Genomic DNA, 19,049 nt, shown 5'->3' on the forward strand with positions numbered 1-19,049 from the left:
CTCATTGAGGCCTCCAGGTTGGCGAGTGCGGAGGGTGTAGATCCAAAATGTCTCCCGCTGTGGAGGAGTGTGGATATCCCCTCCCCTACGGGGAAGATGAACCTTTTCTATCCCTACATACCTCAGTGATGATACAGGATGGGTCAGTCTGTTAAAGTGGACAGCCACCGGGCTCTTGGGGTTTCGGGTCCTGATGTTAGAGCGATGCTCACTGATCCTGGTCTTGAGTGCTCTGCTGGTTTGACCCACATAGGCCAGAGAACAGGGACACCACAGCATGTCAATCACATTAGTTGTCGAGCAGGTGATAGTTCCTTTGATTTGAACTTTTTTCCCTGTATGGGGGTGGTTGAATGTCTCGCATTTGGTTGTGGATCCGCATTGTGCACAGGAGTTGCATTTGAAATTACCTGATGGGACACTATCAAGGAAGGTCCGAGGTGGAGGAGGATTATGTTCGGATCTCACAATCATGGACTTGATGTTCGGCGCTCTCTTGTACACCACCTGCGGTGGTCCATCAAAGACTGATTTAAAGGCATTGTCTGAGCTGATGATATGCCAGTGTGTGCGTAGGATATTGTTGAATTCCTTACCTAGGGGTGAGTATGTCAGGAAGCACTTGGGTCTTCTCACCATGTCACTGTTCTTTCTAGTGGAGTTGAGACACTGAAGTTGGGAGGTCTGTCCGACTCTGTCTTGGGCATCCTGTATCCACAATGCTGGATAGCCTCTCTGTGTAAAATTTTGGGACATTTGTTGGCATTGTTGTGCGAATGTGTCTGCTGCTGCATATTCGTCTCACTCGGTTGAACTGACTAATGGGGAGACTCTTTTTCAAAGGTGTGGGGTGATACGAGTCACATCGGAGATGAGTGTTTCTATCTGTTGGTTTTCTAAATAGATCTGTGGTGAGCATACCATTCTCCTTGTTCATTTTGATGTCAAGGAAGTCAATCTCTTTCTGGTTAGCCGTCATGGTAAAGCGGAGGTTCTCATTACAGCTGTTGAGGTACTGATGAAAGGCTTGGAGCTCGGTCTGGCCAGCTGTGAATATGAGACAAATGTCACCGATAAATCTCTTATAGAATCTAATGTGCTCATAGAAAGGATTACTTGGATTGAGTATTGTCTCGTTCTCAAATTTACCAACAAATATATTGGCTAGTTGGGGGGCCATTTTTGCTCCCATTGCACAGCCTTGAATAAAAAGTACTTGTGCTTTAACACCAAATCTGTAAGTGTGGAGATGCAGTCAGTGCTGGGGTAAGAACCCTCTGGGCGCTGGTTCAGAAAAAACTCAAAGAGCCCCCTGGTGGGGTATGTTGGTGTAGAGGGATTCCTCATCGAGGGTCACCAAGATGTCACTCTCACTTACTGGTCCTGGGCCGCGTTTCCCAGAGGCATCATAAGGCATCGTAGCGCTACGTGCTTCTTAAGAACGTCGTTAGCTCCACCTCTAGGTGGCGATGCGTTTCCCAGAACCTTCTTAAGTCAAGGTATACCTTGGCTACGAAGGCTCTGGGAAACAGCTTCACCCAAGGTACATCGTAAATCGCCCTTACGATGTACCTTCCGAAGATACATCGTTAGCCTTCCTTGGAGCCGAAGCGCTGTTTCCCAGAGCCTTCTTAGCCAAGGTATACCACAGCCAAGGGATACGTTACGAAGGGCGGTCGGACCCCATCGTAAGCTGTCCCTTGGCGATGCGCTCCGTTCATCCCGTTATAGTTTTAGCTCGATTCTAGCTAAATTACACTTTTAAAAAGGAGAGTTGCAATACAGCGCACATCTATCTATCCTACCTGCGCGATTCACATAGTGTACACAAAATACAAAGAACTTGAATGATGAACAAAATGTTATGGCGCCTACAGAACACATCATGGAAATGTTGTTTTTAAAACTTTTATTGAGCCAAGCAACATATACGACTATCCATAGCCTAATATAATCCACTTTGTGAACAACAACATTTTCTTATGTAAAGGGATAATTTGATGACATGACTTTTCTGTCTGTCTTTATATATTGTCAGACAGATATCCTGGCGAATCGATTAATCCAATGAGGCCATCTAGATGAATAGTCCAATATCCTCACACACGCTCCAGAATATTGTAGAAAGCCTTCCCAGAACAGTGGAGGCTGTTATAGCTGCACAGGGGGGACCAACTCCATATGATGCCTATTCATTTAGAATGGGATGTCATGAAAGTTGTAATGTGTAGGTGGCCCAATACTGTTGTCCTTATAGTGAACTTTGCTAACAGATTCACAGTATTTAGTGATCTTACAAATGCTGTTTGTTATATTGTGTGCCTTCTTCAAAACCTCTACTGTTGTAATGTGGCAAGAAACAACAAATATACAGGATAAAGGGAACTTGTTTAATATTGGTTGGGAAAAAACATGGGCAGGTTTGTTCTTCAGACAAACACACTTTTGTCCTGTAACAGGCTGTCTTTTTCCGGGGTGGGGTTGTTAGACCCATGCCCAACCCCCAACCTGGAGGGCCAGTTGTTGCTTTTCGTCTGGCCTCTACCCTGAACCTGCCCGGCATGGTTGAACCTGCTGGGGGGTGACCCCCCTCCAATATAGCCTTCATGGTCATGGAGGCACACAAGCCTTCCCACCACGACAAGGTAGCAACACGTAGGAAGGATGAGTGGTGTGGTGAGTGTATGTAGTGTGTGCGCGCAGTGTACTGTAGTGGGTGGGCAGTGTGTGGTAAGTGTATGTAGTGTGTGTGGTGAGTGTGTGCAGTGTATGTGGTAAGTGTATGTAGTGTGTGGTGAGTGTGTGTAGTGTGTGTGGTAAGTGTATGTAGTGTGTGTGGTGAGTGTGTGCAGTGTGTGTGGTAAGTGTATGTAGTGTGTGGTGAGTGTGTGTAGTGTGTGTGGTAAGTGTATGTAGTGTGTGTGGTGAGTGTGTGCAGTGTGTCTCAGGCATCTGCATCATCTGCAAGGGAGGAAAATTCAATTAGCGACATTGAATGGAATGCATGCAGTGTGGGAATAGACAGAGTATACAAAATACACACTTAGCCTACCTGGAGTTGGCAGAATGATGGGCACTGATATGGAGGGCCACACAAACTGTGCCTCTGCTAGGGCCTGCTGCCTGTTCTGCAGGTCCAGCCTCTCACGCTGCACACCCAGCCTCTGCCTCCCCACCTCCAGGAGCTCCTCGCCGCAGTCGCACCTCGCATCCGTGGTGTTCAGCTGCCTCTCACGGGGGGCGGGGGACGTCATGGGGTGCATGGGGGGTGGGGGGAGAGTGTGTCGACGGGGTGGAGCAGACTGACTGCGCTGGGGTCTCCTCTCCAGAGGACTGGGAGGCTTGGGGTGATTCAACTGAGGGCTGGGAGGCTTGGGGTGATTCAACTGAGGGCTGGGAGGCTTGGGGTGATTCAGCTGAGGGCTGGGAGGCTTGGGGTGATTCAGCTGAGGACTGGGAGGCTTGGGGTGATTCAGCTGAGGGCTGGGAGGCTTGGGGTGATTCAGCTGAGGGCTGGGAGGCTTGGGGTGATTCAGCTGAGGGCTGGGAGGCTTGGGGTGATTCAGCTGAGGGCTGGGAGGCTTGGGGTGATTCAGCTGAGGGCTGGGAGGCTTGGGGTGATTCAGCTGAGGGCTGGGAGGCTTGGGGTGATTCAGCTGAGGGCTGGGAGGCTTGGGGTGATTCAGCTGAGGGCTGGATGTTGGAGGGGCCCTCTCCAGACTCCAAATCAAGGCCACCAGTGATGCCTTGGGAGGCTGTGAGGCCGATGATCGATAGGGCCTTCTCCTCCTCCGGGGTGAGGGAAGGCACGGTGCTCTGCCTCTCGGCGCACTGCCGCCACCCGGCTTTTGGCCTGACTGGCGAAGTCCTGCCATTTCTTGCTGACGACTGTCCACTCCCTGGGTGGCCCAGGAGTGGAAGCAGCCATCCGCGCTGCAATGCTCGCCCATGCAGCCTTCTTCAATGGGCTATATGCACAACTCCAGTAGGCTACTTCCTGAAATTAGACATGCTTCTTTATTTCCTGTCTTACACTATTGGATGAAATGATTATTCAGGAATTCCTGAATAATCATTTCATCCAAAGTGTAGGACAGGAAATAGAGAAGCATGTCTAATTTCAGGAAGTAGCCTACTGGAGTTGTGCATAGGCCCTACTGGTAGCCGCCAAACAGGACGGCCTTCGGTTGCTCCACCTCGTCCAGCATGATCACTAGTTATTCTTTGGTGAACGCTATCACACGCTTCCTCTTCATATCTGCCATGTCGCTCAATATGTGCAGTTACCCTTGTTTTTTTTATAGGCCACATGTGCCAACACCGGTGCCTGATAGATTCAATTAGTCATCGTATCCGCGCGAATTCTAACGTGGGAATGCTAATGCCACAGGGGCAATTTATATGGGCATTATACCTTTGTTTGTATGATAACTAAATCAGTGGTCATTTTGCTATCATCATTGCCTATCATCATTAAAGTATTTTTTCCTGGCCTTTCAAGACATCCTCGACGGGGCTTATATGTCCCGATCCGATCCATGCTCTTTCTTGGATATTTTATTTGATGTAATGTAATTTGATGTATGAATTGGGACTATCACGAGGTCTCGCTTTGACTCTTAAATACATTAGCAGATGAGCTTTCGGAGGATTAGCTTCCTTTTTGGTAATATTTAGACTGAAATAAAATAATTAAGACAGAACGTATTATATTGGCACGTCATTTCTGTGACTTTACGAATGGCCATCGATGTGTGCGGCATCGATTAATTCTTTTTTCAGCACCGCGCCCAGGGACAGCTCCTCTAACGATGTATCTTGGGATGGACCTAATGATGTATCTTCACGCGCACGCTAAGGGATAGTCTGGGAAACACTCGTAGGAAAAACTGTCCCTTCGCCAAGGTATACCTTGAGAAGCGTCGTAGTGCGGAGAAATTCGGCACATCTGGGAAACGCGGCCCTGATCTATAAGGCAAGGGGTAAAGGTTGGAGTGAAAGGAACATGTGGAGGTTTGGGGTATAGTCCCATAAAGTCATCCCCACCAGGTCTTCAACCCCAGTCTCCAGGGTAGGAGTCCAATGCTCTCACCACTACTCTACTTGTGCAGTGTAGATCGGCGGGTTGATTTTGGTGTCCTTCTTGATTTTGGTGTGCTGGGACTACTGCCTCTTGTGATGCCAACAGAGAAATGCAGGCCAATATTGTCCGCAGTAACGGAGGGGAGGGAGGGAGGGAGTGATGACCGGATGAACGCTATACTAGGTGCGCTGGCACTGTAAGTCACGCACGAAAAAGCATCAATACATTAAGCTCATTTCTCCATCACCACCTAAAGCTGTGCCAGTCAACAGTCAGTCTAATCACTGAAAATAAACCACATAGGTGTAGAGCGACTGGTGCATCACATCCTATACAAAAATGAATTACTATAGGATTTGAAGTGTCCTACTCCTATTGTAATGAGGACTGTCTGTCTATAATGCAGTAGCGTACCGTGGGGTCTTGCACAGGGTCTTCTCCGACATTGTTATTACTCCCAATGCCCTCCAACCCCCCCCCCCCCCCCTCCCTGCACACCCCGTACACACACGCAGATAGGGAGAGAAACTACGCATGTAGGGGTCAGTGGAGTCTTTTGGTTTTGATGTTCTGGGACTACTGCCTCTTGTGGTAGCAGCAATGGAATTGCAGGTCAACAACACGACGCAAGACGCAAGAAGACGCAAGACGCAAGAAGCACGGACAAAAAGGATTCCCTCTCCTTGGTGTGTCGGCTTACAGCCAACACACAAAAATGAATCATGCAATATTGAAGGCCACGACTTCATCAGTTAGCGTTGGCATGGCACAGAACTGGATTAGATGCTCCATGGTGACCAGTTAAGACAACTTAAATCTGTCAGGTGAAAATAATTCCCTCTATAGAATTGTATTAAAATAGGCTAAAATTACATTTCTGATTCCTTCTACATAAACATACAGAATATAGGCTATAGCTGTCAGCGAGCAGAAAGATTTTCTAAACCCAATTGTAATAGTTATGAAATGTAGCCTAGGTTAATGTCTGGGGTGGGATTTCAGCAATCACCAGGACACCATCAGATTAAAATAACATTTACTTTTATTCAATACAATCGGTTGTTCTTGGTAATCGGCAACCAAAGTAATTAGACCGTGTACCATAAGTAGCCTAGCCTACATAGGCATAGATAGGCCGTTCGTTAATATTCTAGTCAACGAAAGGAAACAGATAGCCAGCCTACTCCAAACACCTCAAACCATTAGCACTGCATCATAAACATAATAGGCTTGTTATGGTTCGGGCCGGGTCCGCCCCGGCTCACCCCCTGCTCCCAGTCTGGACCCACGTTCCTGCCCCAGACCCCCGATTCGCCCCGGACCCCTGGTTCGCCCCGGACCCCTGGCCCACTCTGCTCGCTCCCGGTCCAGACCCTCGCCCCTGCCCCAGACCCCTGGTTCGCCCTGCTCACCCCCTGTTCCCGGCCCGGATTCCTGACCCTGAGCTCCTGTGCCCCCTGGACCTTCCTGGACCCTGAGCACCTCCCCTCCCAGTGACTGTCCCTGCACTCCCCCAGAGACTATTGTACGCTTGTCCACATTGTCACTTGGTTTTGTTCTGCATCCTTGTGTGTTTGGTCTTGTGTTCGTTGTCTTGTCTTCCATGTTGGTTTGTGTCCTCCCAGCCCCAGCTCTAGACACCTGTCCCCTCACTAGTCTCACGTCACTCCAGTCCCTCCTCTCCTGGCCCTCTAGTTCCCCCCGCTAGTTTTCTGCCCAGTCCCTTTCCCTGTCCCAGCCTCGTTCCCTGTTCCCTTCCCTTGTGTCCTTGTTCCTGTGTCCTTGTGTTGGTGTCTTGTTGGAATCCCTCCATGTCCTTGTCTGGGTGATTGTCTGCACCTGTGTCTCGTTATGTCTTGTTGCACACCTGTACGTTGTTCCTTGATTGTTCTCCCAGAGTATATATGCCCTCCTGTTTCCTTTGTTCTCTGTCGGTTCATTGTCAATGTTAGTGCGTGTTTCCCCTGTGTTTCCTCCCGGTATTATTTTGGATATTAAAACCTATTTTGAACCTGAGCTGCTTGCCTGCCGTCTGCTTTTGGGTCCTACCTCCACCAGCCTCAAACCCTAACAAGGCTACATTCCCACCGCAACCACAAGGTGCACGCTAAACACAAGGGTGAATTCAACACAAGGGCGAATTCACAGCAAGCCAAAATCCTATCTGACTAACAGGAATAGGTATCGGATCGAGCAGCCTAATATTCCAGGATCATGGTAGATATGCACTAGATTATACAAACAATTACCAGGTAGGCTACAGAGCAAAAGGTAACAATAGTGGCGCCACGGGAAATCCGTGCGAGCTGGAACTGCACGTTAGTTGGCAACTGCCGACGCACAATAGCTTACATGCGCTATCGGCACACGATCCTCTCACAATTAGCAATAAAAGCTTAAAAAAAACATACACACAACGTTAAAATACAGGCCTGTCGTGCTGCACAGCATCATGAGAGAGAGAAGCGAGAGTCCGACAGGTAGGTGTTGCAGGGTGTCTTATGTTATGTAGCCAACAGCCCCACCTTGTGGGCGCTGTTATATATATACCTGCCTCACGTGTTATGCCCCAGATCTGTTATGTGCACGGCCGACTAATACATGGCATTTACAGACACAGCCCGACTCTGTCCTTTATTCATGCACATGGACTCATAACATGGTGTCAGAAGTCCTATTAGGACCCACAGTGAGCCTAGCGTGACCTGTCGCTGGAACAGCGTGCTTTTATTTGTTTTGGTCAAGATATTTAGTAGTTCCGGTTAGCCTGCTAGAATTAGCGTCGCGTCGGGACAATGGCATCCAACATACTGGCACCGGAGCCAATGAAGATGACGGGGATCTTCACAGCAACTGGGCGAACTTTCAGGCAGAGTTCGAGGATTATCTGCTTGCGCCCGGGCTTGACAAAGAAGAAAAGCCGGTGCAGGCAGCGACGCTTCGGAGACTGATGGGGAACGATTGCCGCCATGTCTATAAGCACAACCTGGGACTCACGGCGGAGCAACAGAAGGATGTGGGAGCAATATTGGAGGCACTCGAGAGATACTTCACACCCACCAAGAATGTCATCTTTGAGAGGTACGTCTTTGGCAACCTCAAACAAGAGGAAGGAGAGCTTGTGGATGCTTTTGTCACTAGACTGAGAGAAAAGGCTGCCTTATGTGACTATGGAGCTTTGAGAGAGGAACTCTTAAGGGACAGGCTTGTCCTTGGGATAACTGACGAGGGCGCTAGACGACGTTTGCTAAGAGAAAAGGACCTGAAATTGGATGAGGCTATTAACATCTGTCGTGCAGCCGAGGTGATGGACAATAAGTTAAAATCCATGTCACTGGTCAGCTCTGGGCCTGGGGAGAGCATTAATGCAACACATGTACAGCGACAAGGACGGAGGTCTACCAACACATCTGCACAGCCACACGGCATGAGAGGCACAGGGGAATGCAAGTACTGTGGCACACTGCACAAAAGTGGGCGAGACCTGTGCCCCGCATTTGGAAAATCATGCCGCTTTTGCGGCACTGCTAATCACTTTGCCAAAGTTGGGCATGAAAAGAGGCCAGCAGGCACGTCAGTTGAACGCCGTGGATGACCCGCCGCTAGGGGACCCGGGTGACAGCGACCGTGATGAGAGAGACGTGTATTCAGCAGAGAGCTTGGGGGCAGTGAACACTCAGGGGAAAGAGTGGTTTGTCAACCTGCCTCTACACAGAGGGGTCCAGAGGTGCCAGCTTGACTCTGGAGCCACCTGCAACGTGATGAGCATCAAGGACAAGATGAGACTAGCGCCTAGAATGCGTCTTCGGAAAAGTCTCACCAGATTGAAGCTTTACAACAGTGAATGGATGACCTCGATGGGAGTGTACAGCACACAATGTGTCGTTAGGGGCAAAACGCACATGCTGGACTTTGAGATCGTGCGTACTAGCCAGAAGCCCTTGCTTTCAGGGGAGACATGCGAGAGACTTGGTCTGATACGTTTCACCATTCCAGAAGAGCTGAACAAACTGGAACATTGTCAGATGGGTGAACTAACTAAAGAATGTCTCGTTAGCACCTACCACGACGTGTTCACGAGCCCTGTCGATTCTCTGCCAGGTGATGTTCACTTTGAGCTGGATAACACTGTGGCACCTGTGCAGTGCGCTCCAAGGAACATCCCGGTAGCCCTCAGGGAAGCTGTTCGAGCGCAGTTGGATCATCAGTAAGAGAAGGATGGACACTTAACCACAGTCACTCGACCCACAGACTGGATTAGCAATCTGGTCATAGTAAAGAAGCCAGACAAATCGCGGCTTTGCATTGACCCCAAGCCCCTTAATCGAGCTTTAAGGCGGTCCCACTACCTCATGCGCACTTTAGATGACGTGCTGTACAAGCTGCCGAAAGCACGTATCTTCATCCTGGTGGATGCACGAGATGCATTCCTTCAGTGTCGCCCGGATGAGGAGAGCAGCCTGATGACAAAATTCTTGACGCCATGGGGTAGGAAACGGTGGCTGAAACTTCCTTTTCGGTGTGTCTGTCGCACCAGAGCTGTACCAGAGGAAGCAGCATGAGCTTCTGGCCGGGTTGAAAGGGATTGAGCCCATAGCCGATGACATCCTCATAGTGGGCTGTGGGGACACAGAGGAGGAAGCCATTCGCGACCATGACACAAACCTCATCGCTCTGATGGACAGATGCAGAGAAGTGAAGCTGAGGCTGAGCCTGAAAAAGCTGCAGTTTCGAGTGAAGGAGGTCCGCTTCCACGGCCATGTACTCTCAGCGGAGGGTCTCAAAGCTGATCCTGACAAGGTCAGGGCGGTTCTGGACATGCCTAACCCCACGGATGAGAAGGGGGTTCAGCGGTTTGTCGGGTTCGTGAACTACCTGTCCCGGTTCATGCCACGCTTGTCAGAGGTGTGTGAACCGCTGAGAAGATTACTGGACAAAGATGTGCTGTGGCACTGGCTGCCCAAGCATGATGCTGCTATGAAGGAAATCAAGACGCTCGTCACGGCGGTGCCAGTCCTACGATATTATGATGTCAGCAAGCCGGTCACCATACAGAGCGACTCCAGCCAGACCGGTTTGGGCTGCTGCTTGCTCCAGGAAGGACAGCCGGTCGCGTTCGCCTCCCGTGCGCTGACCCAGACAGAGCAGAACTATGCACAGATTGAAAAGGAGTGTCTGAGCATAGTATTTGCCTGCCAACGCTTCCATTACTACCTATATGGGAGGGGTGATGTGACTGCAGAGACCGACCACCGCCCGCTGGTGTCCATCTTCAGTAAGCCCCTCCTCAGTGCACCAAAACGCCTTCAGAGCATGCTCCTCACACTGCAGAACTACTGCCTCACGGTGGTATACAAGCCAGGCCCTGAAATGTACTTAAGTGACACGCTCAGCAGAGCCACCACCCCGCCACAGAGAACAGATACGTGTACCGACGTGAGATGGTCTGCAGCATGCAGCAGGAGCAGTATGACGCGGCAACCATTCAGCAGGCAGACTATCTGAACGTCACCAGCCAACGCCTCGCACAGATTCGAAAGCACACGGAGGAGGATGTGTGTCTCCAAACACTCAAGTCAGTCGTGCTTGAGGGATGGCCGGAACAAAAGGAGGAGAGCCCCATAGCCATCAGGGAATACTGGGCCATCAGAGATGAAATAAGTGCACAGGACGGTGTGCTCTTCAGGAGCCAGCGCGTCATCATTCCGAAAGCTATGCGTCCTGAGATGCTGAAACGGATCCACTACAACCATGTGGGGGGCGAGGCTTGCTATAGGCAGGCCCGAGATACGCTCTACTGGCCCAATATGCAGGGCGAGATCAAGGACTATGTACAGCAGTGCTCCGTGTGTAATGAGTATGCACACGAACAACAGAAAGAGACCATGATGTCGCACCCACTCCCCACACGTCCCTGGCAGCTGGTGAGCATGCACCTGTTCAGCTATGCAAAACAAGACTTCCTGCTCATGGTGGACCATTACTCCGACATCTGGGAGATCGACCTGCTACCTGACCTGTCAGCAGAGACAACGATCCGAAGATGCAAGGCACAGTTTGCACGCTATGGCATTCCAGACAGGGTCATTTCTGATTCTGGAAGTCAGTTCGGATGTGGAGAGTTTCGGGCATTTGCAAGAGAGTGGGGTTTCGAACATGTCATGTCCTCGCCGAGGCACCCAAAAGCTAACGGCAAAGCAGAGTCTGCAGTGAAGATTGTGAAAAGCCTCTGCAGGAAAGCAGATCGTGCCAATGAGGACCCCTGGAAGGCTTTTCTACATTGGAGAAACACGCCCACGGAGGGCATGCGCTGCAGTCCAGCACAACGGCTGATGTCACGGAGGCTGAGGACTCTTCTGCCTGTGGCCGACCAGCTACTAGCGCCTCAGGTCGTCACTGGGGTTCCCGACAAGCTGAGAGTGAGACATCAAGCAGCTAAGCTAGTGTATGACAGATCGGCCAAGGATCTTTCAGTGCTGAACATCGGCCAGCAAGGATGAAGCCGCTCCCAGGAGACAGGACGGGCCGATGGAGGAGAGGTGTATGCCTGCAGCAGGTGGGACCTCGGTCCTATCTCGTCAACGTGGAAGGAACTACGTATCGTCGCAACAGGGTTGATCTCAGACCAGCGGAGGCTGCCCCTCCCCAGCCGGCCGCCCACCCGGAACAGCCACCTGAGCCCGGAGACGCACATGTGAGCAGGGGCGGCGCCGATGAGGTCGTCAGCAGCCCTGGGGTGTCTTCAAGCTTGTCAACCCTGAGGTCGCCGCCTTCTTCACCACAGACTGTGAGCACACCATGCCGTGAGTTACAGGGCCGGGCCTTCTCCCGGAGCGGGAGGCTGATTAAGCCTCCAGACAGACTTGACCTCTAGGTCATACACTGAACTGAGAGTGGAACACACAAACACACGTATACAGACACAGGAGAGTGATGATTTAAATTTAAAAACAATTTTTTTTTTAAAAGAATGAAAAGAGAGAGAGTAAAGAAAACTGTGATTATGTGCTCTGATGCTGTTATTTTGATACAATTGCTGGTAATGTTCTGGTTGCTAGTGATTAATTGATTGTCTCTGTTTAGGTGCACTATTTGATATTGGGATGGGAGAATTAGTGTTCAAATGGTTAAGAGCAAATGTTGTTATTTTTGTATTGATACTTTACTAAAGGAAGGGAGATGTTGCAGGTGTCTTATGTTATGTAGCCAACAGCCCCACCTTGTGGGCGCTGTTATATATATACCTGCCTCACGTGTTATGCCCCAGATCTGTTATGTGCACGGCCGACTAATACATGGCATTTACAGACACAGCCCGACTCTGTCCTTTATTCATGCACATGCACTCATAACAGTAGGCCACGTGCGCTATTTATGAGCGTCAGCCGTGTTGCAGGTGAAACCCTCATTGGAGAGCCAGATTCATTGATTGCGGTGGGTGTTCATTCATAATTGCTATCAGCCGGTTCCCAGGACAACGCCCACGTCTTCAATTGGGATGGCATCAGTCAAGCACAATCACCATAATGCCCCACCCATTACAATGACACGCCCATACGCACAGTTAGACTTTCTGATCAGGGGGGCAGTTGCCAAAAGAGAGATGATCATAGAGATGAAAATTCGTCCTCCTCCAATGCGACTAAAGCCCCACGCCGATGTTTGTAAGGCTGAGGGCTCATGCCATGCTGATGTCCCAAGATCGCATTAAGTAGCTGCAGTGTGTTTCAAATGCACAATCTTCTTGTAGAACAGAACTTCAAGGAGGCCAAAAACGTTGAATCATCACTTTATTGAGCATGCCTACCCCAGGGCCGAATCTTTAGGCAAATACTAAAGTTTCTCTTACGAGGTGGCGAGCTTATATCCTGGCTTCAGGCCAGGAATCACATGACAAACAAATTTGCATACAAACAATGTTCATAAACCCCAGTTATGGTCACAAACGGTTGAACTAGTATTCTAAAGGGTCAATGGGTCATCTAAGCTCTGGCCCCTCTTCAGACAGTGGGGCTGCTTGAGTTCTTCCTGTATCCTCCTAGGATCGCGTTACAAACTGTAGGCTACTGACTTCAGAGGTGAACTTTAGGTCACGCTGACCCAGAGACAGGACAAAGGAATGCTGACTCAGGGGCAAAGACCTCTGTTGAGACTTGAAATAACACAGTTCAAACTAAAGTGAAGTTTATTCATTATTCTTAATAAAATGATTACTACATGAAAGTAATACAAATGTATTGATGTAATACAGTATAATACAGTATAAAATATACTACATAGCCTAGGCTATAGACTACATGCATCGTGGTTTTTCACATCGCCTATAGCTACCCCAGTTAAAGCAGGCTAAATGCCTTCCCAAAGGCCTGGTTATTAAAATGTTGTCGTTTTAAGTTCCCATTTTTGGTCTGGCTTAATGCTGGGTGTGTTTTTAGACCAGTGCTGTTCACCTGGGTGAGAGAGTGAATTGGGGGTGGAAAGAGAAGTCGCAGGCTCTTTTATTTTATTTTTTTAAGTCTGTGTTTACCCCAGAATTTGATGGTGCGTGTTCTGAGTTGTGATTTTCTGGGGAGGAAAGTTGGCCTTTCCTAAATGGTTGTGGTTTTATTGAGGCAGTAGCTTGCAATCTTCTAGTAGCCCCATGTCCACCTCTGACTGGTAGAGTACTGAGTTTGGCTTGAACTCCAGGATGCATCTACAGTATGAGGAGAGAGCTTGTTGACCCAACCTCTCCTCCCCATCAGGCCCAGATCCAGTGGAATCCCCTGAGATCCTTTACTGGGATCCCAATGGTTTACAGATGTATAGGTCTATAGGCTGCTTATTTTTACTGCAGGCGAATGTACCTTCTGCATATGATGTGGCAGATTTGGAAATACAGAGTACTACTCCTTTCCTGTGGTACCTGTCCTGTGGTAGGAAATGCTTGCTACAAAGCATGGTCCGTGGTTCAAAAAACATCTTGACATGTTGCTTATCTAGCCTATTACATGGATCTACTACCCCAATCCACCCCCGCCCACATATATAAGCTACACACCTCTGTTATATAAAGCATTTTATACATGTTTGTTTAAAGCTTTAATTACAGCTTTATTGCCCAAATATATGTAGCCTACTCCATAAACACGCTAGATATAAAATAGGCCTATAATTAATAATGGTGTAGCCTATCTACAGGTGTAGCCTACAGGGGTTTGAGGGGTTTTCTTCATTGCTCTCAATGTATAGACATAACAACAAAGCTACAACGAATAAAGGTAAAGAGTAGGCTAGAGGACTATCATGTAGCTAGACACAAGTAGACTGAGGACTACGAGCTGGAGCCAACGTGCACCTCCTCGACAGTTTGATCTGCGCACCGACTGGGCCTATAATAGCCTACATATAGCCTAGTGTGGGAGGTGCACTGCAAGTGTTGTCAGCTTTTGTCCAGGATGTGTGTGAATAGAACCATTATTATTATAATAAGAGGAAGGTAAGCCTATTCCTACATTGTCCACAAAACAACAAAAACCCTGTATATTCATGCAAATACTGTGGAAATCCATGTAAGTACTTAACTCTAGTAATTCTATTTATGTAGGCCTGCATATGCCCACTGCATCTTGCACTCATATGCTACTCTTTACATTCAGGATTGCATTCCTAACTTAATTTCAGGCGACTAAACTACTTTTTTAATGATACTAAAGTGAGTATAATCTAATCCAATCAAATCTAAAATACATGGAGTAAAACGTTGACTGAAAGTAGCACACATACACTATTTTCTGATATTTATTTATTTCATTGAAGATAACACGTTTATGTCCATCGGCGTAACCAAGAGCTACTAATCCATAGTCTTTGCGCCTGGCTGTCCTATTGGTTATGATGCCCATCGTAGACGGTGCACATTCCAGAAAGAGCGGGATAGAAGACAGTCATGGATCTTGCAACTTTTCTGGATAACTGTAAAGAGACACGGAATGTTTGAGGCTTTTCCTTATGGACAGTGTTTCCAGGGATGTCTTGCAACCAGTACTTATAAGGTAAGGTTTTAATCCAAATTCATGCTAACGTTAGCAAGCTTGGCCAAACCGACTGGTCTGCTATGGTCTTGCCGGCCTATTTAACACTGGGCAAATATCGGCTATAGGCTACTTAATGTTGAAACATTTCATCACTTGAAAATTACAGCGGACATAGGCTAGGCTACATCGGTGATAAATGTGTGAAACAGCCATGTAGAGATTAGGCTCTTGTGAAGTTGAAGTTACACCGTTATTAGGCCTACATGTTGGGGTTGGAGTTGTAGGCCTAGTTGGCTACAGTGGAGTTTAAGGATTTACAAAACCCAACGATACCACTTTGATAGGCTAGCTGAAAAATGTAACGATCCCAATCATATGAAAACCTATGCGATGTGATTAACCTAAAGTTGTTGCTGGTGTTTTATTACGCACGAAATGTCTAATTTGGGTGTTAATTCCTCAGACTGGAGCCCCTTGAAAGGAGCATCAGATGGGCAAGAGGGAGGATTCTACAATTGGATGATGCAGATGAACTTATTCCATTAGTGACTGCTTTTATTCAACAAGTTCAAACAGCTTTGTCAACTCCAGAAGGGATTTACTTAAATCATCGTGATAGTGGCTGACATGTAGGCCTATCCATATTATTTTTATGCATATTTATTGTCATTAAATCCCTTTTGGAAACATTAGGTACCTCTGGTTATCAAGCCCCGTTGGTCCGGACAGGTGATTTTGGACGTTCCAGCAGCCTAATCACAGAAGAACAGTTGAGATTCCTGCTGTCATGTGAAATCCTGGATGTATCAATCAGTACAGTGAAACGGAGATTGAGGTATGAATGAAGTTGCAAAGCATACACACAATATCCTTTTCTCAGATTGCAGGTTTAATGTTTTAAATGATTTGAGTCATAATATTGTGTTCTTTTGTTTCTTCTCTTTTCAGCTTATTCAGTTGACTATTTTTTCTATTACTTAAATAGGTAGACAGCGCTCATTTTAAACTGGCATTGGGAGTCTGTAGGTCGAAATGAACTGGGATAAACAGAATAAGTAAACATGTATGATGACATCAGCTTTTCATCTATTGCTATATCTGTTTTCTAAGGAAGAGGACATGTTAAAGCCTCTGGAAACTCAAATCCACAAAAGTCTTCTAACTATGTAATTTAGTGTATTATCTACATAATAAACAACATGTAAAAGTATTAGCAATTACTTTCTATCAAAATTCGAAATATTCTCATTTAAGTTTTTGTAACATTCCTGACAGTGGGTTTGAAATGGGCGTTGTTTAATTTGTTAAATGTGACGTCATTATATCCGAGATCCAATCATTAAAAAATGCACGTTAGTAAGTCCTACCCATGGATGTATTAATAGAACTGGATACAGCCACTCCATTCACTGAGCGCTATCACAAATGAAGCCCTATTGAACCGCGCCATCTTGGCAAATTTGTAGTCATTTGACTATTTCCGGTGACTTTTTTATGCTTTTCTGGCCTACGCGCGTCCCCGAACAAGTTCACGAAATGTAGACGCACGTTCCCGGCTCTCATGTGCCCCTGCGCATCCTCAACAAGGGCCCGGACTACTTCCGGCGCCAGATGGAGCCCAACCCCAAGCGCCTGAGCACCGTGGAGCGCCTGGAGGCTGACAAGGCCAAGTACGTCAAGAGCCAGGAGGTCATCAACGCCAGGCAGGAGCCGGTCAAGCCTCAGCTCCTCGCCAAGCCGCCCGTATGCCCCGTCCTCGCCAAGAGAGGGGCGGGAGGAGGAGGGGGAGGAGGAGGAGGCGGGGCGTTGCTGAAAGCGTCCAATAACAATTCGAAGTCGGACACGTGCGCCACGACGAGCAAGCGCGAGAACCTGAACCTGGAGATCCTGAAGAACCTGCTGAACTCCTCTTCCCCCGGCTCCGCCTCCGAAGGGCCGGCCAAGGGGCCAGGGGGCGGGGTCAGGAGCTGGGCCGCCCACTGCTCCGCCCACCACCTGTCGGAGCCCGCCGGCCTCCGCTCCTTCGCCGAGTCGCTCAAGGTCCCGCCCCCAGCCTCGGCGGGCGGGAGGCGGAGCCCCCAGGGCGCCAACCTCAACCTGAGCCGCCGCCTCCTGGAGGAGCGGGGGGGGGGCCAGGGGGGAGCGGGAGGAGGAGGAGGAGGGGTCGGGGGAGACCGCTCCCCGCTCCACGCCTCCCACTCCTCCTCGGACATCCGGCGGCTGTGCAACGGCAAGCCCCTCCGCGCCGCCAGGAGCAGCTCTGGCTCCGCCCCCCCCCTGCCTCCCAAGCCCGGCCCCAAGCCCCTCCCGGCCCCCCCGGCCTGCGACGACCACGACAACGCCCCCCTCCGACCCCGCCGCGACAGGGAGTCCAGCCCTCCTCCTCCTCCCGCCCCAGGCTCCGCCCCTCCCCCTGCTCCGGGCCCGGCGGTGGCGGCGGCGGGGGAGGCGGAGCTAGAACCGGGCGGTTCCGCGGCCCTCCCTGCACCGCTCCAAGTCAGACCTGAGCGACCGCTACGCCCGCGCCGGCGCCGAAGTGGAGCGCTTCTTCAACTACTGCGGCCTGGACCCCGAGGAGCTGGAGGGGGTGGGCGTGGAGGGCTTCGCCCGCGCCAACTCCGACATCGTCTCGCTCAACTTCCGCAGCGCCAGCATGATCAGCTCGGAGGCCACCTTTGTGTGTGAATAGCAACCCCCCCCCAGGGCTGTGGAAGCATGGTACAGTCCAGATCTGCTCTAAAACACCCCTCCGCCACTGGTACCAGGACAGATTGGTATATTCCAGCAGCCCAGCCTCATACTCCCATGAAAACCCCAGCTCCCCTCTCTCTCTCTCTCTCTCTCTCTCCCTCTCTCTCTCTCTCCCTCTCGCTCTCCTTCTCTCTCTCTCCCTCTCTCTCTCCCTCTCTCTTTCTCCCTCTCTCCCTCTCTCTCTCCCTCTCTCCTCTCCCCCCTCTCTCTCTCCCTCTCTCCCTCTCTTTCTCCCTCTCTCTCTCTCTCTCCCTCTCTCTCTCCCTCTCTCTCATTCTCTCTCTCCTTCTCTCTCTCTCCTTCTCTCCCCCTCTCTCTCTCCTTCTCTCCCCCTCTCTCTCTCTCTCCCCCTCTTTCTCTCTCTCTCTCCCCCTCTTTCTCTCTCTCCCCCTCTCTCTCTCCTCCCCCCCCCTCTCCCTCTCTCTCTCTCCCCCTCTCTCTTTCTCTCTCTCTCTCTCTCTCTCTCAGCGTTGCTATGGCTAAGTCGTTCAGGCGGCATCAGAGAACCGTTCTTCGAGCGTTCCGTGTTCTATTTTGCTTATTCTGTTTAGTTTCTCGTCCATGGTGTTACCATCGACAGTTGGATTTTGTGGTACTACTTTCTTTTTCTGTGTAAATGCTGTAAGAAAAAAATTATATATAATTTAAAAAAATGTGTTTAGAGTTTGTTGTTTTTGTCAGAGGGCGTCTGTTCAATCTACATTGAAACAGCTAGATAGTGTATGAACCTGGTCTGGGTCAGTCAGTCCTGTTCTGCACTGAGACCGGAGCCCGGTATCTCTGTCCAGGATCAAAGCTGGTCCACGTTGTTGTTCTGATGGCATATTCATGTTGAGTGTTCTGGAGTGAGCTCTCTGTAACTGGGTTATAAAAGAAGAAACCAGATGATGTGTTTTTGCCATCGGTTCTTTTGCATTATTTCAATAAATGGCTTATTTCTCCGCTATCTTTTGCCATTTATGTCAGAAGGTTTTGTGAGTATTATTTCATTAAAATATATATTTGATGGATCTGGGCCCCTGTGGTGGTTTGTCTGTGTTTCTGTACATGACAGTACAGTACAGTGTGTTGTTTTCAGGATTGATTAGCTCAACTCCACCAATATCACCCGTTTTACTGTCAGAAGGATTCAGAAAATGGAAACTTTCCAGGTTCATTCTCCGTGCTCCTGAGTGAGCCAGTTGTTTTACACATCCAGA

General features: G+C 49.2%; 1 pseudogene across 1 annotated transcript; it reads left to right on the top strand.

Moving 5' to 3' along the window:
• Window positions 1-11,579: 11,579 nt before the first annotated feature.
• Window positions 11,580-17,788, top strand: LOC311325223 (protein FAM110B-like; annotated as a pseudogene). Its single transcript has 2 exons — window positions 11,580-11,870; window positions 16,642-17,788. The product of its transcript is annotated as a protein FAM110B-like (transcript).
• Window positions 17,789-19,049: the final 1,261 nt, after the last annotated feature.

Source organism: Borostomias antarcticus (assembly GCF_949987555.1).
Source record: "Borostomias antarcticus genome assembly, chromosome: 24".
Taxonomy (NCBI): domain Eukaryota; kingdom Metazoa; phylum Chordata; class Actinopteri; order Stomiiformes; family Stomiidae; genus Borostomias; species Borostomias antarcticus.